The sequence below is a fragment of the Halichoerus grypus genome, chromosome 8 (assembly GCF_964656455.1).
Source record: "Halichoerus grypus chromosome 8, mHalGry1.hap1.1, whole genome shotgun sequence".
In the NCBI taxonomy this organism is placed as follows: Eukaryota; Metazoa; Chordata; class Mammalia; order Carnivora; family Phocidae; genus Halichoerus; species Halichoerus grypus.
Genome location: NC_135719.1, coordinates 83555244 through 83564094, shown reverse-complemented (window position 1 = coordinate 83564094; position 8851 = coordinate 83555244). Strand labels below are relative to the sequence as shown.

Here is an 8851-nt window from a genome sequence, read left to right as displayed (position 1 = left end):
AAGGGAATGGAATTTGTTGGTTGTTTTTTGTTTGTTTTTGTTTTTAGAATGTTAAATGTATAATGCTTGAGTATCCATTGCTTAATATTTGTTATTTGGCTTTGAATGATGTATTTAATGGATGCCCATTTTCATGGAAACATGATCTGAGAGTATATATTTCAACACCGACAGCAGCAGCAGGAGCAGCAAAACAATTCCAGAGAGAGTTTGTATTCCCCAATACATGTGGACGTCAATAGCTTCATTTATTTGTTTGTCTACTTATTCATTAATTTGTTCATTTATTCATTCATTTATTTATGCATGCATACATGTGAGCAACCAAGCAATCTGGTCAAAGTCATTCTGTATTTTATGATGGTTGAGATTATAATCAGACTTTTCCATGGTAATAGTCAACACTAAAACTTAGCAGAGTGGCATCTATTTTCTAAGATAAAGGTAATAAACACTTTTGAACATGCAAGAGATCCGATAATGTAATTACCATGAGGCCTTACTGAAGACTCTGCTGGAGGCTGATATTCAGGCAATAAAGAAATGAGTAGAAAAGCTACGGAGAAAGGTTGGTATAGAACATTAGGACTGTAGGGCTAAGAATGTAAGGCTCTGATTGCAGGGCTACCATCAGAAGACTAAGTATTAAGATTTCAGGACTAATAGGCAGACCGATGTGGGAGTTCTGAAAAATCTAATAACAGAAGTAGAAAGATCTTTTAATCTGCTAAAATTGATGGTAAAGGAGAGAGGAAATGGGATTGCAGAAAATCATTCTATATACTAACTTAATTACTGTTCATATAACATTTTGGAAGGAGCTATGTAAGTAAATAAGTGGACAATTCTAATAAACCACTGCATTGGTAACTGTGTTGGGAAACAGTATAAATTATAACTTATATAAAGGGCAATTTAGTAATATATAGCAAAGATTTAAAAAGACACATATTCCTTGACTTAGAAATTCCATTCAAAAATTTATCCTGTAAGCTCCAACATGGGTGAAATGATATATATACAGTTAATTATTGTAGCATCATTTGTAAGTGAAAGATTAAAAACACCAAAATGTCTATCAGTAAGGTACCAATGAAATAAAAATGTAAAAGCACCCATTGGAGAGGCAAAGAAGGGTAGGAAATTGTATGTGCTGATAAGGATAGGAAATTGTATGTGCTGAAATGATGTCCAAGGTAGAGTAAATGAAAAACAGAAATGAGAAGAAGAGTTCATGCTACCATTTGAAAAAAAAAATGTAAAAAATGCTTGTATGCATATTAAATATCTCTAGATGCATACCTAAAAACTTCATAGCAATTTACTTTAAAGGGGAGAACTGGGTGTTAGGATTAGAGGTGGGGAGGGAAGTTCATTTTAGACCTTCTCTAGACCTCATTTTTAAAGGTTGTAGCATTAGTATTTATTACATTTAAAAATGAACTAAATGTAAATAAAAGAAAAACAAGAAGTATTCATCTGTGTCATTTGTGACCTCAGTGAAAATGGCTCGTCGGAATGGTTTGAATGGAGTAGATTGAGAGGAAAATGGGGGTTGAGGAACTAGAGAAAGGACAATAGACACATGGACATGTTTTCAATAGGTTTACTTGTGCTTAAAGTTATACATGAGGGCAATAGAATTATAGGTAATAGATAAAGATAAACCGTAAGATAAATATAGATAATGGAGAAGATTGATAATACCCCAATATATTTTCATGGTAATGGGGGATGATCCAGTATCTAGGATGTAAATTTTACCCAAAATAATGACTTTGGTTTTGAAACATTAGATTTTTTTTTTTTTTTCTGATAGGAATTATATATAAGGACTTACTCTCTATTAAGGCCACTCCTCCTTGGTGGCAATAGGAACACTTTATCTGTATCTATTTCTTTTTTTTTTTTTTGCATTTTTAAAATTTTACTATGTTATGTTAATCACCATACATTACATCATTAGTTTTTGATGTAGCGTTCCATGATTCATTGTTTGCGTATAACACCCAGTGCTCCATTCAGTACATGCCCTCTTTTATCTGTATCTATTTCTGTAAAGAAAGGGGGCAGAGAGGATAACTGAGTAGATGGAACAAAGCCACATGATCATGGGAAAAAGCAGTCCTGGTGGGGCTGGCAGGTAGCATGGTATACTATCTCTACCCTCCTGGTCTTGTTACTTTCAGAAACCACCAATATTCTTAGTATGTGCTGCTTGGGAGAGCTGAAGGGAGGAGCAAGTGACAGGATATTCTGTAGGTCTAGCCCTACAGAACAAATGGAATATTGTTATTGTGTGAAAAGAGAGAGATGGAAAAGAGTTATGAAATATTCCCATTTCAAGATCTACAATTATGTAGAGATTTATTTTGCCTTCCATTCCAATACATATTCTACTTTTGTAGTTTATCTGTAACTTTGGGGAAAATTTATTTTGTTTATTGCATCTGCCTCTCACCTCCTGCTCATGCTGAGGTTCACACCCAACCCAAGCTCTGGCCACCTACACCCAAATGTCTTCTCTCTTCCTATCTTTGTTTGATGTATGATTCTATGGCTTTCTATTTCCATCATGTGAAAATTATTCCACTTTCTCACCAATGGGCTCTCTACCTTCTTCTGCTCCAACTTCATTTTTTAGAACTCTCAATTGACAATACAGACAAGTAGGTGGAGTTATTGCATATTGTTTTGGTAGATGAATGACTAGAAATTCTAGCACCTACAACAGGGGCCTGTGAGTTGAACACAGGGTCAGCCAATGTTATTTAAAATAATGAATTGGGGCGCCTGGGTGGCTGTCGTTAGGCGTCTGCCTTCGGCTCAGGTCATGATCCCAGGGTCCTGGGATCGAGCCCCACATCGGGCTCCCTGCTCCGCGGGAGGCCTGCTTCTCTCCCTCTCCCACTCACCCTGCTTGTGTTCCCTCTCTCGCTGTGCCTCTCTCTGTCAAATAAATAAATAAAATCTTAAATAAATAAATAAATAAATAAATAAATAAATAAAATAATGAATAGTGCTCACTTTGGCAGCACGTATACTAAAATTGGAACAATACAGAGATTAGCATGGCCCCTGCACAAGGATGACATGTACAGTAATGAATAATACAATTTCAAGAGAAGTAGATTTTGGTTTAATTGAAGGCAGCTCTTTTAACAGAGCCGCCCAATGCAGAACAGACCAAGCTTTTCTTTCAAAATACACAGGGTTTTCGTTCGGCTCACCTAACTCCCAGTTTGTTACAGTGGGATTTCTTCATTAGATAGGCAGTTGGTCTGAAGATGTCTAAAATCTTTCTAAATCTTAACAGTTTATGATCATTGGATTCATTCTCTACTTATCATTGAAGCCCGTTCTTATGTCTGCATTGCTTGTGAAGAAGTCGACTTACTTGTAGGAGAGTGATTCACTTTTTAATAAGATACTAGTTCTATATAAAAATCAAAATAATTTCATCTTTAAAAAAGTCAAACTGCCTAGGTATTCAACCAGCTTTTGCCAGAGGGGGTTTTTTGAAATGAACTGAGACAGAGGCACATGACTGCACAGGGCCTCTAACATAGCAGGGCAACCAAGATGAGAGGCAACTTGCACAGCTGTTCAAAAGAAGGGAGAGGCACTGGTTCCAGACCTGCTCCAGAGAGAAGCTCAAAGGTACTCAGCACTGGCAGAACAAAGAACCTCAGGAGGGAAGCTTTGCTCCAAAAGAGAGGTTTTTGCTTCAGGAGAAGACTGTTCTAGGAAAAGGAGACTGGCTGTTTGAAACTCAAAAAAAAAAAAAAAAAAAAAGAAGAAGCTGATCTCATGGCTCTGAGCAAAATAGTGAGTAGAAAAGAAATATTAACTTGAATCCAGCTGAGAGACATGGATCAAAGTAAACCTGCATATCTAGGAAGAGAAATGACAGTTTCTTGTACTTATCTTTCGCCTGATTTTCCTTTGTTTTTTATTTTGTATTTTTCTATTATTTACAGTTGATAAATATGCTTTGAAACTATGAGCCTTTTTTTGTTTTTTCTGTATCATTCATATTTAAGTCTAGGAACATTTATGGAATGTCTCTTATAGAGTAGACACTGTATAAGGTGCTATAGTTTAGAAATAACAGGGCATGGCTCCTTCCCATATGGGAGCTTAATGGGATAGCCACACAAGTCATGGTAATAGCAGGGAGTGGTTAAAAAGTATAGGTTTTGGAATAAGATGGGCTAGAATTTAAATTCTGATTATATCACTTCTTATCTATAAGGACAAAGAAAAGTAAAATGATTCTAATCTTCAATTCCCTTATCTGTAAAATGTGGATATGTCTCATGGGTTGTTGTGAAAATTAAATGAGATTATATATGTTATTGACTGAATTGGATCCCCCCATGTTTATATGTTGAAACTCTAATTCCCAGTGTAACTCCATTTGAAGATAAGGTCTTGAAGGATTAATCCATTTATTTGTGGGGAGAAAGGCAGAAGTATTTCTAGCAAAAAACATGAGGAAACATACTTGGGAGATTTCATTCACTAAACTGAATGCTAAAAGATATGGTTGGAAAGATCCAGATCTCAGCTGTAAATGTTCAGCTGCACGGGTATCTCATTTCCCTCTAGGTCCATTCTTTACTTTTTTCTGTCTTGCTTGCTACCTCATGAGTTGACCTGTAAGGACTGTGGGTAGAGGTTCTTAGGCCTTTTGGCTTTTCCAGCCAGTGGAAAACTGCAAGAAAATACCAGACGGAAGTGGAGAAAGAGATCAAGACATATATTCCTCTGGTTTCCTCTCTGGGAGGTAGTCTCCCACTGACTCTGTTCATTGATTAATAATCACTACTACATATAAGTTGACCTATTCTAAGTCTCTTTCTTTCTAGGTTCTCTTCTTTACTTTGTCGCTTTGAGCCTAAGGGTGGCAACGAATCTTCTTTTGAGACTCCCAGATTCTCGTGTTGTCCCTTTGTAATTTTCCATGTCCTGTCTATACCATTGTGATTCTTTCTTTTGTAAAAACACACAAACGAAAACTGTCCTAGAGTTTTCCTGATTTGAGTATAATCTGTTTCCTTTTAGAACTTCACTGATAAGTATTGATTTCTGTATTAAGACTCTACTCATTAATTCATTCATTTAATCTATCATAAACATCTGTTGAGAGCTCATAAGGGTGCTGCTAAATGCTATCTCTGGTCTCATGGAGTTTAAAGTCTGATGTGAGATATATACAAGTAAATAGCAGTAACAAAATAGCATAATAGATGTTAAAATGAAGAAAGTTTAAGGTGCCTAGGACTACATAGCAATGATGCCTGACCTGAACAGGATTTGAGTAACAGTATGCAATGTGAGATTGGCACAGTAGAAGATAATACAGAAATTCAGTACATAACAAGATGGTACTACATTCTAGCAATGAAAATGGATGGCAGGGAGCGAAACATTGTAGATCTAGCTGTATATATTTTGTCTAAATAATTAGTCATAGAAGCACTATGGTGAGAGTAGTCCATAGACTTGGCCAGGACTGATCTGGATGTGGTCCTTGTTTTAGATAGATTTAGGGATAATCTGACCTCATTAGATGAAATTAATTTTGGTCCTTTTTAAAAAAATTGAGGTAAAATTGACATACAACATTATATTAGTTCTAGGTGTACAACATAATGATTTGAAATTTGTATATATTGTGAAATGATCACCACAATAATTCTAGTTACCATCCATCACTATACATTGTTACAGAATTTTTTTCTTATCAACTTTCGGGATTTATTCTTAGCAACTTTCAAATATATAATACAGTATTCTTAACTATAATTTCCATGCTGCACATTACATCCCCATGACTTATTTATTACTGGAATTTTGTACCTTTTGACTTCCTTTACCCATTTTGCCCACCATTCACCCCCTACCTCAGACAACCACCAATTCGATGAGGTTTTTGTTTTGTTTTTTAGATTCTAGATATAAGTGAGATTATATAGTATGTGTCTTTCTCTGTGTGACTTATTTCACTTAGCATAATGCCTTAAGGTCCATCCATGTTGTTGCAAATGACAAGATTTTATTCCTTTTTTTTTTTTTAACGGCTGAAATAATATTCTTGTGTGTGTGTATCAGCTCTTTTCTATCCATTCATTCATGGATGGAGACTTAAGTTGTTCCATGTCTTGGCTATTGTAAATAACACAGCAAAGAATACGGGGATACCTGTATCTTTTCAAGTTGGTGTTTTCATTTTCTCCAGATAATTACCCAAATGCGGAATCACTGGATCATATGGGAATTTGATTTTTAGTTTTTTGAGAAAACGCCATACTTTTTCCCATAGTGGCTACATCAATTTACGTTCCCATAAACAGTGCACAAGGATTCTTTTTTCCACATCTTTGCCAGCACTTATTTCTTATTTTTTCAATAATAGCCATTCTAACGGGTATGAAGTGGTATCTCATTGTGGTTTTGATTTTAATTTACTGGATGATTAGTGATGCTGAATGTCTTTTCATGCACCTATTGGCTATGGCTTTGGAAAAATGTCTATTGAGGTTCTCTGCCCATTTTTTAATCAGATTATTTTATGTTATTGAGTCACATGAGTTCCTTATATATTTTGCGTATTAATTATGTATCAGATATATGATTTGCAAATATTTTTTCCCATTCATCAAGTTGCCTTTTTATTTTGCTGATAGTTTCTTTTGCTGTGCAGAAGCTTTTTAGTTTGATGTAGTCCCACTTGTCTAGTTTTGTTTTTGTTGCCTTTGACTTGGCATCAAATTTAAAAAATCATTACAAAGACCAATGTCAAGGAGCTTACCACCTATGTTTTCTTCTAAGAGTTTTATAGTTTCAGGTCTTACGTCCAAGTCATTAACCAATTTAGACTAAATTTTGAGTGAATTTTTGTGTGTGGTGTAAGATAGTGGTCCAGTTTCTTTTTCTTTCTTTCTTTCTTTCTTTTTTTTTTTTTTTTTTGCATGTGGCTGCCCAGTTTTCCCAACACCATTTATTAAAAAGACTGTCTTTTTTTCCCATTGTATATTATTATCTCCTATGTCATAGATTAAGTGACCATATAAGTGTGGGTTATTTCTGGGCTCTCTATTCTGTTTTATTGATCTATGTGTCTGTTTTTGTGCCAGTACCATACTGCTATGATTACTACAGATTTGTAGTATATCTTGAAATCTGGGATTGTGATACCTCCAGTTTTGTTCTTCTTTCTCAGGATTGCTTTGACTATTCAGGGTCTTTTATGGTTCCATATAAACTTTAGGGCTGTTCTATCTCTGTAAAAAATGCCATTGGATTTTTGATAGGGATTACATTGAATCTGCTGATTGCTTTGGGTAGTAAGGACATTTTAACTATGAAGTCTTCCAATCTACGAGCATTGAATATCTTTCCATTTTTTTGTGTCATCTTCAGTGTCTTTCATCAGTGTCTTCTAGTTTTCTGTGTACTGGTCTTTCCCCTCCTTGGTTAAATTTATTCCTAGGTATTTTATTCTTTTTGATACAATTGTAAATGAGATTGTTTTCTTAATTTCTCTTTCTGATATTTCATTACAAGTGTATAGAAATGCAACAAATTTCTGTATATTGATATTGTATCCTGAAACTTTATTGAATTCATTTATTAGTTTTAATAGTTTTTTAGTGGTGTCTTTAGGGTTTTCTACATATAACATCATGTCATGTGCAAATAGTGACAGTTTTACTTCTTTCTTCTTCTTTCTTCCAATTTGAATGATTTTTATTTCTCTTATCTAAGTGTTCTGGGTTGGGCTTCCAATACTATGTTGAATAAAAGTGGCAAGAGTAAGCATCTCTGTCTTGTTCCTGATCCTAGAGATACAATGGAAGACATAGAGTGAAACATGGTGGCTATAGGTGTACACATTTTGTTTAAAGAATTGGTCACAAAAACCCTATGGTAGGAGTGGTCCATAACCTTGGCCTAAACTGATCTGGATATAGTCCTTGCCTTAGATGGATTTTTGGATAATCTGACCTCATTTGATGAAGTCATTTTTGGTTCTTAATTGTTGAAGGAGGTCTAGGCAATGATGTGTAGTTGGAATGTGCAACTGGAAGTCATCTTGCTTTTAAATTTGTCTTCTATACCTCAGAAATAATATTTTGATTTCCATTCCTCATTGTTTTTCTCTCTTCTCTTTTTCATTTAAAAATTTCTCAAATGGCTAATGCTTGTATTAGTCAGGGTTTTTCAGAGAAATAGAACCAATAAGATGTAGGTATAGATTCTTATTTTAAGAAATTGGTTCCTATATTGGGTCAGTAGTGGGGCAGCTAGTAAGTCTAAAATCTGGAAGGCAGATCAACAACGTGTTAGAATTAATGCTTCAGTCTAGAATCTAAAGGCAGACCAGAGACAGAATTCTTCTTCCTTAAGGGACCTCAGTCTTTTCTCTTAAGGCCTTTGACTGACTGGATGAGGCTCACTCACATTAAAGAAGATAACCTGGGAACTAGAGAGTATCATGCTAAGTGAAATAAGCCAATCAGAGAAGACAGTTATATGATTTGACTCGTATGGAATTTAAGAAACAAAACAGAGGAGCATAGAGGAAGGGAGGGAAAAATAGAACAAAACATAATCAGAGAGGGAGACAAACCAAAAGAGACTCTTAACTATAGGAAACAAATTGAGGGTTGCTGGAGGGTAGGTGGGTGGGGGGATGGGGTAACAGGGTGATGGGCGTTAAGCAGGGCATGTGATGTAATGAGCACTAAGTGTTATATACAACCAATGAATCACTGAACTCTACTCCCGAAACTAATAATACACTATCTGTTAGTTAATTGAATTTAAATAAAAAAAGAAGATA

At 35.2% G+C, this 8851-nt stretch overlaps 1 non-coding gene across 1 annotated transcript; it reads left to right on the top strand.

Annotated features, from left to right (window-relative positions):
• Window positions 1-3019: 3019 nt before the first annotated feature.
• LOC118536194 (U6 spliceosomal RNA) lies at window positions 3020-3123 on the top strand. The gene has a single exon (XR_004917545.1). It is a non-coding gene; the product is annotated as a U6 spliceosomal RNA (small nuclear RNA).
• Window positions 3124-8851: the final 5728 nt, after the last annotated feature.